The sequence below is a fragment of the Azolla caroliniana genome, unplaced genomic scaffold (assembly GCF_043228905.1).
Source record: "Azolla caroliniana isolate FFs.n. ecotype wild unplaced genomic scaffold, voAzoCaro1.0.p SCAF_20, whole genome shotgun sequence".
NCBI lineage: Eukaryota > Viridiplantae > Streptophyta > Polypodiopsida > Salviniales > Salviniaceae > Azolla > Azolla caroliniana.
In genome coordinates, this window is record NW_028230455.1 from 7,217,105 (window position 1) to 7,242,491 (window position 25,387).

General features: G+C 42.0%; 1 non-coding gene across 1 annotated transcript; it reads right to left on the bottom strand.

The window, feature by feature from the left end:
- Window positions 1-1,496: 1,496 nt before the first annotated feature.
- On the bottom strand, window positions 1,497-1,576 carry TRNAL-UAG (transfer RNA leucine (anticodon UAG)). The gene has a single exon. It is a non-coding gene; the product is annotated as a tRNA-Leu (tRNA).
- Between the last annotated feature and the right edge of the window lie 23,811 nt (window positions 1,577-25,387).

The following is a 25,387-nucleotide window of genomic DNA, read 5'->3' on the forward strand; positions in this document are numbered from 1 at the left end:
GTCAGAACAACGAGTTTTGATTCAATTAGGCGTAGAACACATAGTGAATACAACAGGCCACAACCTGGGAGGGTCTCTAAGCTCAAGAGACAAGCACAAACAGAATGATGATCCTCTAGTCGAGAGAATGCGGGCCTACAACGCGAGCAGAGGATTAACCTTCTTGTTCCTCAGTATCGAGCACAAAACCCCACCAAATCTCTCATCCCTAAAACTATTCGAGGTCTCCCCTTTTATTCTTGTTTCGATATAAATTTATAATTGTGTGATAATGAGATGTTTGTCAGTATAATTGCCATATTTTCTAAGGAGAATAATATTACAATTATTATGTGAAATTATCTCCAATCTTCGATTTATTAGCAACGCAATTTGGCACAAACATAAACCTCTGAAAGCCCTTGAAGCACTTCAAACAAGCTTCGTTACGAGATATAGAAAATTTAATTTGGTAATATGTAATAGAAGCGATGAGATTAATTAAGAATCGTGTGTTGTCAATCTAAACATACTCAATATGCATTACGGTTCTCATATTGTGTTCGATCACATCAATCGGCTGAGTTTTGGTTTTGCCTCTTGTTCCTGGAAAATATTATTTATTGTAGATTGATAGAATGTAAAGATTACAATATTAAATCATGAATTCCTCACATGCTTATTGTTTATAATTGCCTTGTTGTACTAGAAAATAATATTACAATGATTATGAGAAAACAAAGCAATAAAGCTTCTTACTTGTCATATTTACCAAATTTAGTTTGGAAATCGGTAACAAAAGACACGATATAAATTTATAATTGCGCGATAATCATATGTTTTTAGTTATAATTGCCAATCTTCGATCTATTAGCAACGCAATTTGGCAAAAACATAAGCCTCTGAAATTCCTTTAAGCACTTGAAATGAGCTTCGTTATGAGATATACAAAATTTAATTTGGTAATATGTAATAGAAGTGATGAGATTAATTAAGAATGGTGTGTTGTCAATCTAAGCATACTCAATATGCATTATGGTTGTTGTATTGTGTTCTTTATGTTCGATCTCTTGATTCGGCTTAGTTTTGGTTTTGCCTGTTGTTCCTAAAAAATCTTATTTATCGTATTTCGATAGAATGTAAGGACTAGAACATTAAATCTTGAATTCCTCACTGGCTTATTGTTTATAATTGCCTTGTTGTCCTAGCAGAAAAATATTACAATTATTATGGGAAATTATTTGCAATCTTCTTTCTTTTGAAATAAGCAATGACAACTATGGGATTTGCCTCTTCTTCCTGGAAAATCTTATTTATCTAATTTATCGTATATCGATAGAAGGTAAAGATTACAATATTAAACCATGAATTCCTCACATGCTTATTTATCGATAGAATGTAAAGATTACAATGTTAAACCATGAATTCCTCACATGCTTATTGTTTATAATTGCCTTGTTTTCCTAGGAAAATAATATTACAATTATTTCCAATCTTCTATCTTTCGAAATAACCAATGACAACTATGGGATTTGAACCCATGCCCTTGAAAATTGGAACCTAAATCCAACACCTTAGACCACTTGGCCAAATTGTCCAATTGTTGAGTAATGGAAGTCCAAACACCATGAATTCAATATATTCAACGTTTATTATGGCTCATGTATTTTCTTTTTCATCTTCGATCTCTTCAGTCTAATTTAGCACAAACATAAGCCTTGGAAAGCCTATGACTAGAGCTTTGTTCCTGGTCAGATACACTAGAACCAAAATAGATAGATTCATACACATGAAGAATGTGACTAAGGAGAGGGGTAGAAGAAGTAGAAGAGAGTTTGGTTGTGTTGTTGCGCTCTCTATCAGCATGGGAATTTGCCACAAATATAAGCCTAGGAAAATAAAGCAATAAAGCTTCTTAGTTGTCATATTTACCAAATTTAGTTTGGAAATCGGTAACAAAAGAGACGATATATATTTATAATTGTGCAATAATAAGATGTTTGTAGTTATAATTTCCAATCTTCGATCTATTAGCAACCTACTTTGGCACAAACATAAGCCTCTGAAATCCCTTGAACCACTTAAAACATAAGCCTTGTCATCTTCAATCTCTTCTATCTAATTTAGCACAAACATAAGCCTTTGAAAGCCTATGACTAGAGCTTTGTTAGTGGTCAGTTATACTAGAACCAAAAAAGATAGATTCATACACATTAAGAATCACGCGGTGTCAATTTAAACATACTCAGTATGCATTACGGTTCTCATATTGTGTTCTTTATGTTCGATCTCTTCACTCGATTGAGTTTTGGTTTTGTCTGTTCTCCTTGGAAAATCTTATTTATCATTGATCGATAGAATGTAAAGATTTCAATATTAAACCATGAATTCCTCACATACTTATTATTTATAATTTCCTTATTTTTCTCGGAGAATAATATTACAAATATTTTGGGAAACTATTTCCAATCTTCTATCTTTTGAAATAATAAATGGCAATTATGGGACTTGAACCCATGCCTTCCAAATTGTAACCAAAATCCAACGCCTTAGACCACTTTGCCAAATGGTCCAGTTGTTGAAAAATGGAAGTCCAAACATCATGAATTCAATATATTCAACGTTTATTACGGGGCATGTATTGTCTTTGTCATCTTCGATCTCTTCTATCTAATTTAGCACAAACATAAGCCATGGAAAGCCTATCACTAGAAGTTTGTTGCCGGTTAGATATAATAGAACCAAAATAGATAGATTGATACACATGAAGAAAGTGACTGAGGAGAAGGGTAGAAGAAGAAGAAGAGAGTTTGGTTGTGTCGTTGCGCTCTCTATCACCATGAGAATTTGCCACAAATATAAGCCTAGGAAAACAAACCGATCAAGCCTCTTAATTGTCATATTTACCAAATTTAGTTTGCAAATCGGTTACAAAAGCGACGATATAAATTTATAATTGTGCGATAATCAGATGTTTGTAGTTATAATTGCCTTGTTTTCTTAGGAGAATCATATTACAATTGTTATGTGAAATTATTTCCAATCTTCCATCTATTAGAAATGAAATTTGGCACAAACATAAGCCACTCAAAAGCCCTTGAAGCACATGAAACGAGCTTCGTTACGAGATATAGAAAATTTACTTTTGTAATATGTAATAGAAGTGATGAGATTAATTAAGAATCGTGTGTTATCAATCTATATATACTCAGTATGCATTATGGGTTTAGGGTTTAATCTCTTCAATCGGCTGAGTTTTGGTTTTGCTTCTTGTTCCTAGAAAATCTTATTTATCGTAGATCGATAGAATGTAAAGATTACAATATGAAACCATGAATTCCGCGCATGCTTATTGTTTATAATTGCCTTTTTGTCCTAGGAGAATAGTATTACAATTATGATGGGAAATTATTTCCAATGTTCTATCTTTCGAAATAAGCAATGACAACTATGGGATATACAAAATTTAATTTGCTAATATCTAATAGAAACAAAGAGATTAATTAACAATCGTCAGTTGTCAATCTAAACATACTCAATATGCATTATGGTTCTCATATTGTGTTCTTTATGTTCGAAATATGGAATGACAACTCGGGGATCTGAACCTATGCCCTTCTAGATTGGAGTTTAAACCTATATCCTTAGACCACTCGACCAAATTGTCCAGTTGTTCTTTATGTTTGATCTCTTCAATCGGCTGAGTTTTGGTTTTTCCTCTTGTTCCTGGAAAAAATCTTATTTATCGTAGATTGATAGAATGTAAAGATTACAATATTAAACCATGAATTCTGCACATGCTTATTGTTTATAATTGCCTTGTTGTCCTAGGAGAATTATATTACAATTATGATGGGAAATTATTTCCAATGTTCTATCTTTCAAAATAAGTAATGACAACTATGGGATTTGAACCCATGCCCTTGCAGATTGGAGCCTAAATCCAACGCCTTAGACCGTTCGGCAAATTGTCCAATTGTGGAATAATATATTAAAACCATGAATAGAATATATTCAATGTTCATAACGGGCCATGTATTTTCTTGTTAATCTTTGATCTCTTGTATCCAATTTAGCGCAAACGTAACCCTTGGAAAGCCTATGACTAGAGCTTTGTTACTAGTTAGTTATACTTGAACCAAAATACATAGATTCATACACATGAAGAAAATGACTAAGGAGAGGGATAGAAGAAGAAGAAGACAGTTTGGTTGTGTTGTTGCACACTATATCAGCATGGGAATTTTCCACAAATATAACCCTAGTAAAACCAACAAATAAAGCTTCGAACATAGGAGAATAATATTACAATTATAATGGGAAATTATTTCCAACCTTCTATCTTTTGAAATAAGCAAGGACAACTATGAGATTTGAGCCCATGCCCTTGCGGATTGGAGACTAAATCCAACGCCTTAAACCACTCAGCCAAATTGTCGAGTTGTATTCAACGTTTATTGCGGGCCATGTATTTTCTTTTTCATCTTCGATCTCTTCTATCTAATTTAGCACAAACATAAGCGTTGGAAAGCCTATGACTAGAGCTTTGTTCTTGGTCAGATACACTAGAACCAAAATAGATAGATTCATACACATGAAGAAAGTGACTAAGGAGAGGGGTAGAAGAAGAAGAAGAGAGTTTGGATTGGTTGTTGCGCTCTCTATCAGCATGGGAATTTGCCACAAATATAAGCCTAGGAAAATAAAGCAATAAAACTTCTTAGTTGTCATATTTAGCAAATTTAGTTTGGTAATCGGTAACAAAAGAGATTATATAAATTTATAATTGTGCGATAATAAGATTTGTGGTGTTATAATTTCATTGTTTTCTTAGGAGAATGATATGACAGTTATTATGTGAAATTATTTTCAATCTTCAATCTATTAGAAACATACTTTGGCACAAACATAAGCCTATGAAAGCCCTTGAAGTACTTGAAATGAGCTTCGTTACGAGATATACAAAATTTATGATGGATCGATAGAATATAAAGATTAAAATATTAAACCATGAATTCCTGACATGCTTTGTATTTATAATTGCCTTGTTGTCCTAGGAGAATAATATTACATTTATTATGGGAGATTATTTGCAATCTTCTATCTATTGAAATAAGCAAGAACAAAGTGGGATTTGAACCCATGCCCTTCTATATTGGAACCTAAATTCATTGCCTTAGACCACTCGGTGAAATTGTCGAGTTATTGAGCAATAGAAGTCCAAACACGATGAAATCATTATATTCAACGTTTATTGCGGGCTATGTATTGTCTTTTTAATCTTGAATCTTTGTATCTAATATATCACAAACATGAGCCTTGGAAAGCCTATGACTACAACTTTGTTACTAGTCGGATATTCTGCAACCAAATAGATAGATTCATACACATGAAGAAAGTGACTGAGGAGAGGGATTGTTACTCCTAAGTGCTGGACAATAGCCTAACACAGGGTGTCTACGGAAGACACTTCACCAAAGGGTGTTACGGTGAGATAGAGCTAGACCGACGATTAATCAGACCTATATCAGTTACTTAAGCAACATATCATGAATCTTAATACACGCGTAAGATATAAAGTAATTAGCACAAAACGACAATCAATACACAGAGACTACACAATAGAGCTTTATTAATTATCCATCGTCATTTACAATGTAACCGGGCCTTTTTATAGATCACCGGCTCTGCATACAAAACGGTGCCAATCGGCACACTAATATGAACCGGTCCAGGACCGGATCGGCATACCGATTCTGGTCCGTCCGTCCACTTGTCAAAATATACTTAATTACTTAATATCCTAATAATAATCCTGCCCTTTCACATTCTGGACTGTCCCCCACTCCTTGCCGGCTGGCTAACACATGGCACGCCCATGGGACAGTACCTTGTACATCAAATCCCACTATTTGGCCTGCAATCCTCGTCCAAAATGTCCAGAATGCTTTGATCGAGGGGATCTAAGGGTTCTTCGGAAGGCTGATCAAACTGTTGCTGCTGGTGCTCCTCCGTTGGCTGTGACCGTTGCTCCGGCTGCTGCTCCATTGGCTGTTGTTGTGGCTCCAATTGCTCCGCGGTCTCCGGCTCTTCTGGGTGTTGCTCCTTTGATAGCTGATGCGCGGTTCTCGGTGCCGGTGGTTGTTGCAGATCTTCCTCCCTTGCCTGCTCCTCTTGAGTTAAATCTGGTTGGCTTGTTTGAGCCTTGTCTCTTACTGTCCTTTCCTCCAACAATGGCTCTTCATCACTGAGATTGATTGTTGCCGCACTCTTCATCGCCGCTTGCAGTAGCCTCTCCTTTTCGGAACTTTCAAACTGGATTTGGTTATCCAATTGATCATCGTCCAGTTGTGCCACTAGTTGCCGGACCACTGTTAACTGCTCATCAGCCAACGCTATGAAGTCATCTGCCAATTCATCTTTCACGGCAGCATGCTTCGCTCATTTTGATCACCATAATACTGAGTTTTCTTCAATCAAGCGCTTCGTTCGATTCTTCCATGCATGTACAATGCACCAGATCCGCTCCAGCCCCATCTTTGATTTGTCTTCTGCGGCCTGCCGTTCATCTTTCAACTGTTTGATCAGGTTTGCAGTTACCACCTCCTGGCCCTTGTAGTGCACCAGCTGATTCTAATAGGTTGTCTGCACTCTTTGTAAGACCATGGTGGCACGTTCCGTTTCCGCCTGATGTTGCATCTAGAGTTCCAGGCGTTCTTGTGCCGCTTCAGGTCGTATGGTTTCCTTCTCAGCCTGTTCTTCCGCTAGTGTCGTCTCCGCCCGTTGCACTTCATTCCGGAGCTCGAACATCTTCTCCTACTACTGGTCGATGTCAGTGATGAGCTTCTTGTATTCCATCTCGACATGTTTATAATCCTGGTGTAGGCGGTCAAAATCTTCAGTTTTCTACTTCAACTTTTGATTGATTTGGCAGCGAGCTCGGTCTTCCCTATCCTTTTGCTACCGAAGCTCTTCTTTGAGCCTATCTATCTCTGTTTCCGCCATCCTTCGGAGTTTATCCTTCTCTTGCAGCACTTTTTCTTTCTCTTCCTTAAGTCGGTCATAGGCTTGGTGTCCCTTCCGTAGACTTTCTTCTGTTCAACGGAGGTTGTCGGCAGTCTTCCGTTGTTCCTCCTCCTCCGCCATTTTTAATTCTCTTTCCTTGGACCATAATGCTTCTTGTGCGGCCAGGTCTTCTTTGAGAACGACAAGCTCTTGTGCTTGCGCTGTAATTATATCCGGGTTTGTTCCCATCACCAGGGTCGTATTATTATGTACAGTTGTCGGTGTTTCATTATTCTGTACATGTACCGGAGCCATTGGTTCTTGTTCCTAGGGTCCTGTTATGACCATCTTAGCCAATTCTTCCTTGGCTATTCCCAATTCTTGTTCCAAGCTCCAAACCCTTGACCCGGCCTTCTCTAGTTCTCCGCTTGTGGCTAGCAACCGGTCCAATTGTGCTCTTTCCTCTGCCTCCATATAATGGACCATTCCAGCAATTTGCTCACTGATCCACCATAGCCATTGGCTGTCGGTGCCTTGTTGTTGTGTTGGCGCGGAGGTTTGGACAATTTCTGCGCTTGCCAGTGGTTGATCTTGTCTGGTTGGCAACCCTGGCTCCGGTTGGTTACCACTTGGCAGTTCCGGCTCTGGTTGGTCCTGGTGTGGTGGTGGTAGGCAACTAAATCACCGGCTCCTGAATCACGGGTCTTGTTATGTTCTGACCCGCCGGCGTAGCCGGCTGCACAGGGACTTTCGTGACCGGTTCTGTTTGAACCGGTTCCGCTTCCACCCTTGGCTCTAGGCCCTCAGTGCGGGGTATCGGTGTCCTATCCTTCTCTGGACCTGATTGCTTCCTAGCATGGGCTGTAGTGCTCTTCTTCTAGCGTTGCTGGAGGTGCTCGCTGGGCTCCTTCATCGTTTCCTCGTCCTGAGTCCCAAGATTGATTTTCATTGCCAGGGGATCTGGCTCCTGTTGACCTGGTCGGCGAAATGTAATCTTTATGGGCCGTTCTGGTGTTGCCTCCTGCGTCTCCGCCTGGTTAGGCCGCTCTTTTGCCGTTTTTTCAATGTTGGCCTCCTTCCCTTCGGTTGCCTTAGCAGCCAATAGCTGTTGTTGTTTAGAAGCCGTTTTGGGGAGGTTCCTTTGGTTGATCTTCCTCGCTTCTTTTCCGTGATGGGCTCCACTGGTGGTGCTAACAGTGTGAGCCATTGTTCCATCGTCGACCATATTTTCTTGCCATCCTTCCCTCTTACCGCGTCAATGGCCGCATGTAGTCCATCGGCGATCAACACCGACTAGTCCACCTGTATACCCTCATATGTGGCTATAATTAAACCGGCTCTGTTCCTAGTGATTGTTGGGGGTCGAGGGTACACATGGACAAACTCGTGGAGTACACGAGCAACCTCTCGGAATAAGTCATCCTCGCCGCCATGTGTGCGATATGCCTTGTTGGCTAGAGAGTACCTACCGAAGTATTTCATGAGCTTCTCCGGGGTAGGGTTGTCGCTGGTGAAGATGCCGCCTTCGGGTAGGCCCGTCAGGGCACGAATGGCCTCCTCTGTGATTACTTCTATGTCGATTTCTTTGACAACCCTTTCCGCCTCTGTGGGGTCGCGCCTCCATGATCCTCAAGAATCCTTCCAATCCGTGTTGCTTTAACCACTTCTTGGCTACCTCAGAGAGCGTCATGCAGTCCATTTCTCCTTCTGAGTTTGTGGTTGTTGGTGAGGTAGGTGCGTTAGGGGGCTCTGTGTGCTTGCATCTGATTATCTTTAATTGCCTGTGTGCGTTTGCAATTCTCTGTTCGCGAAATGAGAAGGCCTCCATGCGGTGTAGGTTTTCTTTCTGCATGTTGGCGCCTTTCTCGATTCCTGCACATGCGCATGTCGTGTACTATAATGCCAATGAAGTGGCACGTGGTGGCATTTTAATGTGCTATAAATAGCCCACTACTTGGCTTTTCAAAGTGCCCGTTGACTCCTCCCTTTTCATTGCATGTGGCCGTTCGCTCCTCGCCATCGCATGATTTGGGTTTGATTGGATCTGATTCGATTTTTCTTTTTCTTTTTCTTTTTCGATCTTGTTAATTCATATCAGGCCCAAATGGACCCTTCTCCAGATTGTGGTCCCTTTCTCCGGTTTTCGTTCTTGTCGATTGCTTGACCGGTTATCGTCTCGTCATGCTTACCGGTGTGCGGTGTGGTGTCAGCCTTTGTCTGCTCAAACGGGATTCTTGGCATGGGTCCATAGTATGGTTTGAGTTGAAACCCATTGACCCATTTATCCATAACTTCTCCGGCGAGTGTCCCTAGCGGGTAGGAACCGTTTAACTCTCATATAATCCAATATGGTCCGGTCCACCGAAACCGTAGCTTCCCCGGCATCTTACCCATCCGGGTCTGGAATACAAGTACCGGCTTGCCAATTCCAAACATTTTTTAGTTACCTTTCTGGTGTCGATCGACAAAGCTTTCCTTCTCCGTTGCTCCAGTTCCATGTGCATCAGGCTGGCTATCCGGTGTTCCTCCAGTTCGCGTAGTGTTGCTAGCCGGATTGTTTCCGACTCCTCGTTTAGGCGTTCCTGAACCTGTAACCGCAAATTGGGAAGCTGGAATTCGATCGGCATTACTGCTTCTAATCCGAATGCTAATCGGAAAGGCATTGTCCGGATACTTATCTTATATGTTGTCTGGTAGGCCTAGAGTGCACTGTGCAGCATTGTATCCCAATCCGTCCGGTTCTCATTGATGATTTTCCGCAGGATGTTTTGTAGCGTCTTATTTGTGGATTTGGCTAATCCGTTGGCTTGTGGATAATATGGAGTGCTTCGCTTGTGCACCACCGCATAGAATGTCGTCAAGCTCTCCACCACTTGTCCTAGAAAATGCCCACCTTGGTCGCTAATTAGCTCGATCGGACATCCGTACCGGCACCAGATATATTCATATAAAAATTTTGCCGTGGATGTCGCGGTGTTGTCACGTAGTGCTTTGGCCTCCACCCACTTGGTGCAGTAGTCCGTAGCGACAATCACGTATCGATTGCTGGTTCTCATTGCTGGTGGTTTCAATGGGCCGACAAAGTCCAGCCCCCATTTTTGAAATGGTTCCAATGGCAGCACCGGCTAGTGAGGCATTCTTGCCTGTTCCGTTGGTTGGCCCATCCGCTCACATAAATCGCATTCTTTAGCATACCGGGCGGGGTCTTTTAATGTTGTCGGCCACCATATGCCACTCTGCCATATTATCCTTGCCATAGCGTCCCCAGCATAATGCCCTCCTGCAACGCCGCAGGGTGCTTCACGTAGTATTTGGTCCTTTTCGTCACTTCGCACCGCGCACCGCCATATGCCATCTGCGCCTTTATCGTACAGTGTGTCCTACAGTAGGCAGAAGTGTCGTCTTTGTACTGCTAATCATTTCCGCTCGTCTCTGTTCATCTCCTCTGGAGGTAATCCTATGTTAAGGAATTGGTGCATTTTAGTGAGCCACTTGTCCTCCTCGGCGACCGTACCATCTGTTGCCGTTTTTGCTGTGACCCTAAACAAGTCTACATCTGGAAATTCGTCTGGGACTCTGTCACCGGTTTCACCGGAGTCTAACCGGCTCAAATAATCCACAACCACATGTTGTATGCCTGGCCTGTGAAATATCTTGAACTCAAATTCCTGTAATAATAACGTCCACCGGGCCAGCTTACCCGTGAGTGATGCTTTTGAGACCAAATAAAGTAGCGCCGAATGGTCTACATGAAAGGAAAATTTCCTCCCCAATAGATAGTGTCGGAACTTGGTGACGTTGTAGATCATGCCCAAGGCTTCTCTTTTCGTCGTTGAGTAATTACGTTCCGCCTGGGACAGCTTCCGACTGGCATAATACACGGGCCGGTACCACTTCGGTTCGGTAAGCTACATTAATGCGCTCCCAATTTCTATGTCGGACGCGTCTACGAATACATGGAATTCTTTAGACCAATCCGGAGGTTGCACCACCGGTGCTTGTGATAGTAGTACTTCTAATGCTCGGTAAGCCTTCTCTTTTGTGTCCGTCCATTGAAATGGTGTCTGGTGCACTGCAGCAGGCAATGGTGTCGCCAAGTCTGCCAGATACCGGAGCATCCGGCTATGCCACCGGATTTTTCCTAGGAACCGACTCAATGCTTTCGCCGTGGTGGGTGCCGGTGCCTCCAAAATTGCTTTGACCTTGTCTGGGTCTCCTGCAATACCGTCCTTGCTAATGATGTGGCCCAGTAATGCACCACTTGACACTCCGAACACGCATTTCGCTAGGTTAAGGCTTAACCGGTAAACCCTACATTTCTCAAGACATAGTCGGAGGTGTTGGAGGTGTTCCCCTTCTCGGTTGTACATGGCGAAATTGTCTAGGAAAACCTGCATGAATGTTGGAGTAAATTCTCTGAAAATCTACATGATTATCTGCCGAAAGGTTGCCGACGCCATTTTAAGTCTAAACATCATGACTACGGCGACAAATACTCCCCATTCGGTAACAAAAGCAGTTTTCTCCTGGTCGTCGAGGTGCATCCAGATCTGATTGTAGCCGTTGAATCCGTCCAAGAAACTATAAACTTCATGACCGACTACCGCATCCAGGACTCCATCCGTAAAAGGGAGTGGGAAGGCGTCAGTTATTGTTGCCGCATTCAACTTCCGACAGTCGACACATACCTTGATTTTTCCGTTCTTTTTCGGTACGACGACTATCAGACTCAGCCAGGTCGCCTTCTTGACCGGTCAAGTGAACCCTACCTATAACAATATTTCGATTTCGTCCTTTACGTTTGCTTCATAGTTAGGGTTCATCCGGTAGCACTGTTGCGCAACCGACTTGGCATCCTTACTCAGATGTATTTGGTATTGATACAACTGAGGATCTAGCCCCCACATGTCCTCGTAAGACCACGCGAACACATCTCGGAACTACTTTAATAAGGTGATCATTGCCTTCTTCCTTTCTAGAGTCATTTCTTTGGCGATGTGAACTGGTCTCGTGTCTTCTACAGTGCCTAGGTTTACCTCTGCCAGCTGAGAGGCTTTTACGCGTTGAGATACTGCCAATTCCTTCCCTAAAGCTTCCTGCGCTTGCCGTAACTCTCTGATGGCTTCTTTATCCGGTTCTTCATTTGCATCCTCCGATTGCATTATATATGGTGCCATTGCTTCGGCGATATCAATTTCAAATAAGGGTACAACTTTCGGATTCTCTTGTAGGTATTGATCGACCTCTTCATTAGCCAATCCTTCAAGCATGTTGACACATTTCGCATACAACGGTGTCAACTCCTTGCCAGTACTCGAACTTGGTTTTATAGGTAATCGTACTTTCGTTTTGCCGCGTTGGAAAGTAATTATGTTTTTCCACCAATTTTTCTTGATGTGTGTTGTTTTTAGACATGGGCGGCCCAACAACAGTGGTTATGCCCCTTGTGCATTGAGCTGGAGGACTACTGCCGAAATGCGGAATGCATGACCTCCGATAGTCACTTCCAAATCTCGTATCAATCCAGTAGGTCTTACCGAACTTGTGTCCGCCATCTTGGATCCCTAGGGTATGACAAGTTCGAAGACTAATCATGTTCACGCCGGATCCTCCGTCTATAATTGTTTCGGGTAGCTCTTGTCCCTTGACGATGGTTGTGATAGCCGGACTGCTCGTGTCCACTACCGCCGGTCCTTCCTTCGGATTAGAAAAGATCGCCAGAGCTGGTGGCGTGTCGACCGCAGTCATTCTCGTCTTCAGTCCTTCCGTAAATCGAGGTAGTAACTGCAATAGCCGACCTAAGGTCAGCGTTGTCGCGAAGATTCGCGCGTGCGTGTACTACTCGAGTGACCACCGGGGTCTTGGACTGGGGAGGACATTCGTGGAATTATCGAAGAGATGACGATCAATGTAAGATTGGATGAAATTTGTTCGCTTGAGAAGAAGAAAGATTGTACACTTGAGAAGTAGAAAAATATGAAGAAGATAAAGATGAATATAATTAAATTGATGATAGTTGTGTTGGTGATATGACATATTGAACCCCCCTTACACAAGCCCAACTAGAGGCTTTTATAGGTCTTTCCATCCTTGTGACATGCACAAAACCATGGGCTAAAACCATGGTTTTGTGCACACAGTTTTTGCTTATGTCATGCACAAACCATGTGTTTAGAGCCATGGTTTTGTGGACATGTTTTTCTATGGTTGTTTCATCTATAATTCGTATATGAAAAGGAAATACATAAAATTTATATTATATGATAGATGTTCTAGTGGTAAGGCAATTATCTTGTATTTTAGAGGTGCAAGGTTCAAACCTTGCTTTTACCCCTCTGTATGAACTTAAGTGCCACTAGGCCTTAGGCTTATTTGCTAAGTGTATGTGCAATGTTGCACATCCTTGGTTTATTCGTCTCACTCAGTTTCACACCGTAGCCGAAAATCGTCATGACAACGTGATTTGGCATTCTTGCAACACCTACCATGTTGGGTTTTCCGCTTGGTTAATGCCGGTGGGCTCCTATGGATTCCCCTTTTGTTGCTCCAATTCTACCAGATTCCGCTCATTTGCCTTCTTTACCTATTCGGTGGCATGCTTCCGGATGGCTTCTTGGGTTTCCCACTCCGTTGCTTTTCTGTTTGACCTCGTAGTTACTTGTTGTATGTTCACGACTTCCGCTACCACCACGTTTACCGCTGGTCGCTTATCGTAGTTTTTCGTCAGACATTGGTTATTATAGTGTCCCTCTTGTCAGCAATAGTAGCAGTAAACCTTCTAGGTGTTGCTGGATTCTGCTTTCGCTCCGGCACCCGGTTGAGGTCCTGTTGTAAGTGCTTGGCCTTGGTCCGGTTGGGTGCTTGGTGTACCCTTTTCCGGCTCTCGTTGGTGATCCCCTTTTTAATCGAAATGCCGTTTTTTGTTGAAATGTTTTTTGTTCCGGTAAGCCTATTGCGGCCGGTCGTCATACTTGCCATAGTCCTCCCTTCGTGGGTTGTAATCGGGGGAGTGATCCCGGTTGTATCGCTCATTCCGTTCCCCATTATAGTCCCGATATCTATCATATCTATCATACCGGTCGTGGTCATAAGCATCTCTTCGCTCACTATACCGGATATCTTATGCCGATCGGTAACACTCCTCTCGCCGCCAGCGCTCTTCTTCCTCCTCCTCGTTGCTCCGTGGTTCGATTTGCCAGACCGGTAGCGCTTGCCGATTCAACAAGTTATACTCGCACCGATCCATTGTGTGGTTTCTGGAATGGCAAAGTAGGCATTGAGAACACATGGTGCACTCCAGCGCCGAGTGTCTGGGATACAAGCAAGTCGTAGATTGAATTGCTTATCGAAATCAGAGGTCTTCATCGGTTGGTAACGTTCGTTGGAGTGCCCCCATTGTCAACCACGAGCTGGAGTTTTCCATTTCCCTGACTCGGTCTATGACCTGGTCGACGAAACTCGTGCAGAAATCAATGACGGTGCACACCGTTTGTAGGGGTTCCTGGAGTGCTGCTAGGAATATCGCCTTAGTCTCTTCCTCCGGTGGTGCCCGACTGAGTTGGTTGTGCATTCTCTAGAATCGGATTACAAATTGTTGAATGTTCTCCGTGGGCTCCTGCCGAATGGTATAAAATAGGCTGACCATTTCCCGTTGATCCACCTCTTTGTGAAAAAAGTGTAAGAATTTAGTTTTCAATGCCTCAAACGTCATGATGGTGTTGGGATCTTGCGTCAGGCGCCATCTCGCGGCGGAGCCTTCCAAGGTCATGCCGAAATCCGCCATCTTTGAGCGTTCGGCTTCGGCCGCGGTTAAGCGTTGTGACACATGATTCGCTTCCCAGGTCTGCTGAAATGCATAGACATGGGCCTCTACATCCAGATCATCCCGGTACTTGGGATATTGAAACGGCATGTCATCGTCCGGTGTTGGAACGCGGGTTGGTGGTGTCAGAGGTCTTTCCTCCTCCGTCAGAGGTCTCTCCTCCTCCTCTGTGGGAGTTCTTTCTTCCTCTCTGGGAGGTCTTTCCTCCTCTCCTTTGGGTGTCGGGGTTTGCTCAAACCTTGGCCAGTCTGTGGCTTCCAGCTTTGTCAATTCGGGTTCCGGTGTTGGTAAGGTATTCAATTCCTCGTTCGTCGGTCCGTCTAGGTTGTTGTGACTACTGCGGTTATTGGAATGAGCACTATATTTGTCGTCCGAGTCCGATTCAAAAGCCGAAAACGGTTCTGAATCGCCTTCTCCTACAGTTAATGCCTGCAGAAGGGATTCTGCTTCCCGAAGACTACTTAAGCTGCTTCCTTCGTCGGGGTGGAAATATTGTTGCAAACATAGTGACTTGACCACTCGCCAGATCTCTTTGGAAAATGATTGAACCGCACGAATCTCCTCCACCGCCTGCTGGAACGCCTCTCGCTTCTGCAGCCACTCAGCAAGTCTCCTTGCTCGATCCGTAACTAATTTAGCACAAATATAACACTGCGAAAGGCTATGACTAGAACTTTGTTAGTGGTGAGTTATACTAGAACCAAAATAGATAGATTCATACACATTAAGAATCATGCGGTGTCAATTTAAACATACTCAGTATGCATTACAGTTCTCGTATTGTGTTCTTTATGTTCGATCTCTTCACTCGGCTGAGTTTTGATTTTTTCTGTTGTCCTTGGAAAATCTTATTTATCGTTGATCGATACAATGTAAGGATTTCAATATTAAACCATGAATTCCTCACATACTTATTATTTATAATTTCCTTATTGTCCTCGGAGAATAATATTTCAAATATTTTGGTAAACTATTTCCAATCTTATATCTTTCAAAATAATAAATGACAATTATGGGACTTTAACCCATGCCTTCCAAATTGTAACCAAAATCCAATGCCTTAAACCACTCGGCCAAATGGTCCCGTTGTTGAAAAATGGAACACCAAACATCATGAATTCACTATATTCAACGTTTACTATGGGGCATGTATTGTCTTTGTCATCTTCGATCTCTTCTATCTAATTTAGCACAAACATAAGCCATGGAAAGCCTATCACTAGAAGTTTGTTGCTGGTAAGATATAATAGAACCAAAATAGATAGATTGATACACATGAAGAAAGTGATTGAGGAGAAGCGTAGGAGAAGAAGAAGAGAATTTGGTTGTGTTGTTGCGCTCTCTATTACCATGGGAATTTTCCACAAATATAAGCCTAGGAAAACAAACCGATCAAGCCTCTGAATTGTCAAATTTACCAAATTTAGTTTGCAAATCGTTAACAAAAGCGACGATATAAATTTATAAACCAACTTGAGCAACTTCTTACTTGTGATATTTACCAAAATTAGTCTGGAAATCGATAACAAAAGCGATTGTTTAAATTTATAATTGTGTGAAAGTCAGATGCTTTTAGTTATACTTGCCTTGTCGTCATAGGAGATTGATACTACAATTATTATATCAAATTATTTCGAATCTTTGATCTATTAGAAATGTAATTTGGCACAAACATAAGGCTTCGAAAGCCCTTCAAGCACTTGAAACGAGCTTTGTTACGAGATATACAAAATTTAATTTGCTAATATCTAATAGAAGCAATGAGATTAATTAACAATCGTGTGTTGCCAATCTAAACGTACTCAGTATGCATTACGGTTCTCGTATCATGTTCTTTATGTTCAATCTCTCCAATCGGCTGAGTTTTGGTTTTGCCTCTTGTTCTTGGAAAATCTTATTTATCGTACATCGATAAACTATAAAGATCTTAATATTAACTCATGAATTCCTCACATGTTTATTGTTTATAATTGCCTTGTTGTCCTAGGAGAATAATATTACAGTTATTATGGAAAACTATTTCCAATCTTCTATCTTTCGAAATAAGCAATAACAACTATGGGATTTGAACCCATACCCTTCCGAATTGGAGCCTAAATCCAACGCGTTAGACCACTTGGCTAAATTGTCCAGTTGTTGAATAATGGAATTGCAAATGTGATGAATTCAATATATTCAACGTTTATTACAAGGCATGTACTTTCTTTGTCATCTTCGATCTCTTCTATCTAATTTACTAGAAACATGAGGCTTGGAAAGCCTATCACAACAGGTTTGTTACTCGTCAGATATACTAGAACCAAAATAGATACATTTATAAGAATGAACAAAGTAACTAACAAGAGGGGTAGAAGAAGAAGAAGAGACTTTGGTTGTGTGGTTGCGCTCTCTATCAGCATGGGAATTTGCCACAAATATAAGCCTAGGAAAACCAACAAATAAAGCTTCTTACTTGTCATATTTACCAAATTTAGTTTGGAAATCGGTAACAAAAGCGACGATAGAAATTTATAATTGTGCGATAATCAGATGTTTCTCAGTTGTAATGTGAAATTATTTCCAATCTTCCATCTATTAGAAACGTAATTTGGCACAAACATAAGGCTCTGAAAGCCCTTGAAGGAGTTGATAGGAGCTTCGTTACGAGATATACAAAATTTAATTTTGTAATATGTAATAGAAGTGATGACATTAATTAAGAATCATGCGTTGTCAATCTAAACATACTCAATATGCATTACGGTTCTCATATTGTGTTCTTTATGGTTGATATATTCAATCGGTTGAGTTTTGGTTTTGCCTCTTGTTCTTGGAAAATCTTATTTATCGTAGATCGATAGAATGTAATGATTACAATATTAAACTATGAATTCCTCACATGCTTATTGTTTATAATTGCCTTGTCGTCCTAGGAGAATAATTTTACAATTATTATTTCCAATCTTCTATCTTTCGAAATACGTAATGACAACTATGGGATTTGAACCCATGCCCTTGCGGATTGGAGCCTAAATGCAATGCCTTAGACCACTCTAAAAGCCCTTGAAGCACTAGAAACGATCTTCGTTACGAGATATACAAAATTTAATTTTCTAAAATGTAATAGAGACGATGAGATTAATTAAGAATCATGCGTTGTCAATTTAAACATACTCAGTATATTGTGAAATGCACATAAATGGAATCCAAACCAGCTTGCTTAGCTTCTTACTTCCTATTTAATTTATAGTCGTATAAAGGTACCCATTTGGGTTGGCTTTACTTAGCTACATGCATCCTAACAAGGGTATGGTGTAAAGGGGCACAAAGGAACACATGCACACTCAACTTGAAGGCATGCACTTGCATCCAATGAACACCACATTTCCCCCCTGAGAGAAACAAGGAGTTTTACGACATGGTGAAAGGACGAGTGGTAGAAGATGGGCTTGGGGTAGCATAGGGCTTGATGCGGGCAACATGGGCGGAGGTGAAAGGACCATTGGAATCGCGTTGGAGCAAGTAAATCGTGGATGTGATTGCACGCTCCACGGTGAATGGGCTGATCCATCAGTGGATGACTGATTCATTGAGACCGCGCCGCCGGACCAGGAAGTAAACAAGAACTTTGGTTCCATCACCATAAGTCAAGGTAATTCGACCCACGTCGTAGTGTAGCTTTTGGCGTTGTTGTGCGACTTGTAGGTTGCGAGAGCTTGCTTGTCGAAAGAGAGGTAGCAATTGTTGGAGATAAAGCCCCCAAGTGGCACCATCCATGTTGGTAGGTTTGGAATGGACGTCAATGGATGATTCTGGTGGGAGCCGAGGGTCACACCCATAGAGTGCTCGAAAAGGGATGATCCGTGTTGACGCCTGAACAGATGTATTGTAGGCGTGGGTGACGAAAGGCAAGATTTGATCCCAGGTTTTGTGGCATGGATCGATGTAAGCGGCAATCTCCTCCTTGAGGGTCTTGTTGAGGCGTTCGGTGAGGCCATTTGTTTGCGGATGGTACGGGGATGTAAACACCTTTTGGACACCTAGTTGAGTTGCAACTGTCATGATATGGCAAGATTCGAACCCATGACCTTATGTTATATGGGTCAAGCTCTTGACCATTATAACATCTATTGTAATACGTATGATATTATTTTCATCATTTTAAGTTTTATTATAGGAAATTAATGTATATTCTAGATTTCTCTGGAACATTGTAGAAGCTTCAGGATTACTCCTGAGAACACTATAAAAGAAGGCACTAGGCATTATGTTGAACCAATTTGGTTCAATGCCAGTCTTAAGCCTCTTAGCCATTTTGTACTTATCCTTCTCATAATATATTAGTTGTTATCACCATCTCTCTCTCTCTCTCATCCTCGTTATCTCTCTTTTCTCTTCTCTCTCTCCCTCCCTCTCTCGGGAGTCTTACGTAGTCCCGTCCTCTTAGTACTAATAGTCGTTCTCTTCTTTAGTACTAATTCCCTCTCTGCTTTAGTACTATTCCTGATAGTTTGAACCAATTTTCTTCCTCCAGCCTACTTGTCGTTCTCCCTCATCGTCCTACCCTTTTCCCTATACTATGGCTACTGTTAGCGCCCACGAATATCAATCCGTTTTCTCCGAGCTACAGTGCCTAAAAGAAAAATGTGTTGCCTTGGAACAAGAAAACCAATGGCTGATAGGGGATCTGCAACAAATCGCTCTAGAAAAACAACAAACGCAGCAACAACATGGGGAGTTAGCATTACGGGTACAACAACTCAAAGCAACATTGCAACAACAAGGATCAAGTCCCCAAGGATTTCATAAAAAGCCGAAGATTGGACTTCCTGTGAAATTTGATGGAACGCGATCGCAATTCAGGGGATTCCTTAATCAGGTACGATTAGTTATCCAAATGCATCCTTCTCGATACCCCATTGATGCATCCCAAGTCAGGCTAATAGGCACGTTGCTTAGCGGCTCAGCCTTAGCATGGTTCGTTCCGCTTCTAGAAAAACAATCACCCTTGCTTAATAACTTTCAAGATTTTATTAGTGAGTTCAAAGCCTGCTTTGGAGACACCGATAGCATCAGAACGACGATCAACAAGATCTGACGATTGTGTCAAGGCGATCGTCTAGCCTCTGCCTACGCGGCGGATTTCCATCTACTCGCCTCCGATATTCCCTGGGATGATCAGGCAGTAATGGAGCAGTTTCGCTATGGCCTGCGAAACGATGTAAAAGATTTACTTTTAACCTTCCCCGAAGAACCAAAATCTCTTACGAAGTCAATTAGTCGAGTGGTCCAATGTGACAACCGCCTTTTCGAACGGCGTTCCGAACTTCAATTACAAATACCACACTCTAGGCCGGAGCCCACATATGCCTCAGTCACGGCTAAAGCATTCGCACGCAACGTACCCCAAGCAAATACTCCGACACGGATGGAGATTGACACCATGCGTCGACGTGGCCCGTTATCAAAAGAAGAAACGCAACGACGTCGTGCAAATCGATTATGTCTGTATTGCAGTGGACCAAGGCATATCACAATCAATTGTCCCCATAGGCCAAGAAGACAGGTAAATCAAATCGTAGCCTGTACTAAACCCGAGTCAATTTTTCCCTTAGGAGTGTCTGATAGTATTAATAGTACTAATAGAGTGTCTGATAGTATTAATAGTACTAATAGCCCAAGTATCTCAAACAAATTTGAAATCCTTAGTCAATTAGATGAAGAGTTAAACGATTGAGTCCAGCCAAAATAGGAGTTGTTTGGTTGGACAGCCCTAGATTTGTACAACCCATTAGTGGTTCCATTCCCTCCAAGCAAGTTAGCAATGTGTTCCTAGCCCAAGTCATGATTAGTACTAAAATTACTCCCCCAGTACAAGTCCTAGCACTTTTAGATTCCAGAGCCAATTCCTATTTCATGGATCGAAATTTTGCTCAAGCTTCTCAGATATCCTTAAGAAAACTTCCTTGCCCCGTAGTTGTAGTAGTCATTGATGGTCGTCCCATTGCTTACGGGAATATTGTAGAGGAGTCAAAACCCATTCAAGTTGTCCTAGGTAGTTTTGTGTGTGTAATATCATTTAATATAATTAGTAGTCCACAGCATTCCATTGTCCTGGGATTACCTTGGTTTGAACTACATAATCCAGACATAAATTGGAGAACAAGAGAAGTCCGATATTGATAACCCCAAGAATCTACTCATCAAGTTTCGACCATTTCATTACGTCAACTATGCGAAGAAGGACACAAGGAGGCAATGTTCCTATTTGCCATATCAATACATCCTTCTAGCAATATTAAGGAGGAATCCTTAGTGCAACTTCCGGTGAAATATCATCCTTATGCCGACATATTTGACAAGGTAAAAGCTGGTACTTTTCCTCATCATTGTCCCATCGATTTACAACCAGGAGGAGAGCCACCATGGGGACCAATCTACAACTTGTCACCCACCGAGTTAGAAGTCCTTCGAGCCTACATAGAGGAGAACTTGGCAAGCGGGTTTATTCGTCATTCGAAATCTCCGGCCGGAGCACCCATCTTTGTCAAGAAGAAAGATGGCTCACTTCGTCTTGTCGTTGATTACCGCGGCTTAAATAAGGTCACCATCCAGAATAGGTATGCACTTCCTCTTATATCAAGTCTTTTAGAGCGAGTTAATGGTGCCAAGTTTTTTACAAAAATCGATCTACGAGGAGCCTATAACCTCATGCAGATCCGACCAGGAGATGAATGGAAGACCGCCTTTTGCACGCGGTATGGTGATTTCGAATATACTGTTATGCCGTTCGGTCTAACCAATGCACCTGCAGTCTTCCAACACATGGCAAATGATATATTCAGAGACCTCTTGGATATCTGTTTGATCATCTATCTGAATGATCTATTGATTTATTCAAAGATCCAGGAGGAGCACGATTCTCATGTACTATTAGTACTAGACCGACTCTGTAAGAATGGTCTTTATGCCAAGCTAGAAAAATGTAGCTTCGACTGCAAGCAAGTGGAATTTCTAGGCTACGTTGTCGTGCCTTTCGGCTCCGGATCGTTGCGTGAGTCGGGTGGGAACCACTGAGGTTTTGGACTAGGAGAAAGAAGAATATGAGATAAGGCTCCTTATGAATGGATTGCAAGAAAGAGAAATATTTGAAGGAAGATATGAAACTCGTGAATCCCACGAGTATAGTGTATTAATTGATACTTAAAATATAAGAGAGAAATATATGGAAAAAATCGTGAATCCCACGAATATATTAGATTGATCAAAATCCCTGTAAAATAATCAACAACCCCCCGTACATCTTTCTCTCCTCCTTATATACGGATGGAAGAGGCTAAGCATAGCTTCATGCTTTTTCTAAAGTGTTCATGCACACTAAATGTGCATGAGTTGCCTTTTTACACTATGCTTTTATTTCCTAAATATAGTGCTCATGCTCGCTAGATGTGCACGAGTCATTTTTTATTGGGGTACATTTTTCTTATAAATAAAGTATTCATGCATTCTAAAAAATGCATGACTTACCTTTTAATAAAGGTAGGCGTAAATAAAGGTCTTATATGTATTAAATCTATATTTAGAACACTTGGGATAAGTTAGTACAATGGTAATGTTGGGGTTTGTCTACGTGGAGGTACAGGGTTTGAATCCTGCCTCATGTAATTGACATAGGGCATATACGCTATTCTTATCGACGGGGCACTCCCTTTCCGTAGCTTCCCGAATGCCTTCCACAGTGCTTCGGAACTCGTTAGAGTCGGTTTTCTCGGTGTTTTCTAGCACTTTCGGCCAAAAAGACACCTTTGCTCCCGATGACTCCCCAACACGTATTCCCGCGGTTGTCGCGTAATTGCTATTCACCACTATTTCCTCCTCTAGGACCTTCTTCATGCTGCCTTTTCGGAAGTTCGGTCGGAGCGGCTTCCGAGAGTCCATCGAATGAATCTGATTTCCCTCGTAGTAGATAAGATCCCGTCGTAGCGCTTCCTTGTGCTTGTAGCAATCCCTCCGATCATGTTCAGTGCTATCGCACCATATGGACCGACGGTCCATATACTTGGAACTTGTGGGACGGTCATCCGACTTCTTCACCATCACGATTTTTAGATTCTCCATCTCCTTCAGCAACTACTCCACCGTAGTTGCGTCGATTCCCTTCTCGGTCGTAGCTTCCTGAACCCGCGGTTGATGGTCTTCTGATCCGGATCTCGGTTTCGGAATCGGTTCCAAAACCCTCTTTTCTTCGTTGGCAAGCCATTGCCCTCTCTTTGTGTATCGCACGATGATATCCCGCACGCTTTCCCATGTTTTGGTGAGGCCAGTCTCGGTAGTCGTGTCCTCTAGAAGCACTCCAAGATCCTTCTGGTCCCGGATGTCTACGGCTCGTAAGAACATGATAACTTTGTCCGGTGCGAGGATAGCTTGATCTCTCGCAGACAACCTCCCGAACCGACTTTCGAATGCCGAAAACACATCGAGGACCTTCATCCCCTTGTCCGGCGTTTCTACCCAATCCTCGAATCCTCTCTGCGTTGCCTTGGAGGAGTCCTCGATAGCGAACGTGGTCTTTAGCGCCTCTTCAAACGCTTCCCACATCAGATTTTGTTGTCGTAGCCCGTGGATACTTGCTAGAAGCCCGTTGGTAGCCACCCGGTTGAAGGATGCCACTTGCAGTCCTTCCGAAATCCCGCACCGCAGCATTTCCGCCTTTTAGTCCCGAAGATAGCGTGATACGTCCTTTCCGTTGAGTTGTCCGATCCGTTGCACGAGCCGCTCTACTGCCGCCGCTATCTCCGACATCGCACGTTGTTCCTGAAGCATTTGCTCGAACATCATCATCATGTTGTTAGCCTCCGGTTGATTTTCCATCTCCTTGCCACTCGTTTTCACGTCGGGTTCACCACTTGTGTCGTGCCTTTCGGCTCCGGATCGTTGCGTGAGTCGGGTGGAAACCACTGAGGTTTTGGACTAGGAGAAAGAAGAATATGAGATAAGGCTCCTTATGAATGGATTGCAAGAAAGAGAAATATTTGAAGGAAGATATGAAACTTGTGAATCCCACGAGTATAGTGTATTAATTGATACTTAGAATGTAAGAGAGAAATATATGGAAAAAATCGTGAATCCCACGAATATATTAGATTGATCAAAATCCTTGTAAAATAATCAACAACCCCCCATACATCTTTCTCTCCTCCTTATATACGGATGGAAGAGGCTAAGAATAGCTTCATGTTTTTTCTAAAGTGTTCACTCACACTAAATGTGCATCAGTTGCCTTTTTACACTATGCTTTTATTTCCTAAATATAGTACTCATGCTCGCTAGATGTGCACGAGTCATTTTTTATTGGTGTACATTTTTCTTATAAATAAAGTATTCACGCATTCTAAAAAATGCATGACTTACGTTTTAATAAAGGTAGGCCTAAATAAAGGTCTTATACGTATTAAATCTATATTTGGAACACTTAGGATAAGTTAGTACAATGGTAAGGTTGAGGTTTGTCTATGTGTAGGTATAGGGTTTGAATCTTGCCCTATGCACGTAATACATATTTTAAATATTTTATTTTATTTATTATACGTACTTTAAATCGGATATAGTATTTTACATATTTCACGTAGTGTGTGGTTCACACTACGACAACGTTATCTCCTCAAAGGGCATCTCCATGGATCCAGCTAAAGTCCAAACTGTGCTAGAGTGGCAAATTCCACGGTCAGTACGAGATGTACAATGTTTTCTAGGATTTGCTAACTTCTACCGTAAGTTTATACAAGATTACTCGAAGATTATTTTACCGCTCACACAACTTACGAAGAAGGGACAAGCATTACTTTGGTCCAATGAAGCGAACATGGCTTTTCGGCATCTTAAGGAAGCCTTTACATCAGCACCTATTCTAGCCCATGTGGATACAAGCAAACCATTCATCATGGAGGCCGACGCATCAGATTTCGCCCTCGGTAGCATCCTTTCTCAACAAGGAGATAAAGAAGAGTTACACCCAGTGGCTTTCAATTCGCGCAAATTCGATGTTGCAGAAATCAATTACGAAATACATGACAAGGAGTTATTACCCATCGTGGATTCATTTGTGCAATGGCGGCATTTTTTGATGGGCTCTCCACATCAAGTCATCGTCTTCAATGATCACAAGAATCTTTCTTATTTCCAGAACGCTCGTGTGCTAAATCGACGGCAAGCTAGGTGGGCTCATTTCCTCACACGTTTTGATTTCAAAATCGCATATCGATCGGGAAGCAGCGAGGAAAGGCAGATGCACTATCACTGCGTTCATATCTTGCACCTCGTCCTGGTGATCCCATGTTCGATAATCAGAAGCAAGTAATCTTGGGACCAACACGATTGCACACAATGCGGATTTTTCACACCCCAATGAATTCCCAGATTATCGACACCATACGTGCGAATTTGAAGATGGACAATTTTGCTCAAGACATTCTGGCGCACATTGATACCTCTCGGGCATCCTGTTCCCAATCTCAACAACCAGGTATGGAGTGCTGACAATTCGAATATCACGATGGTTTGTTATTCTTCAAAAAGCTTGTATATGTCCCCAATTGCTCCTGT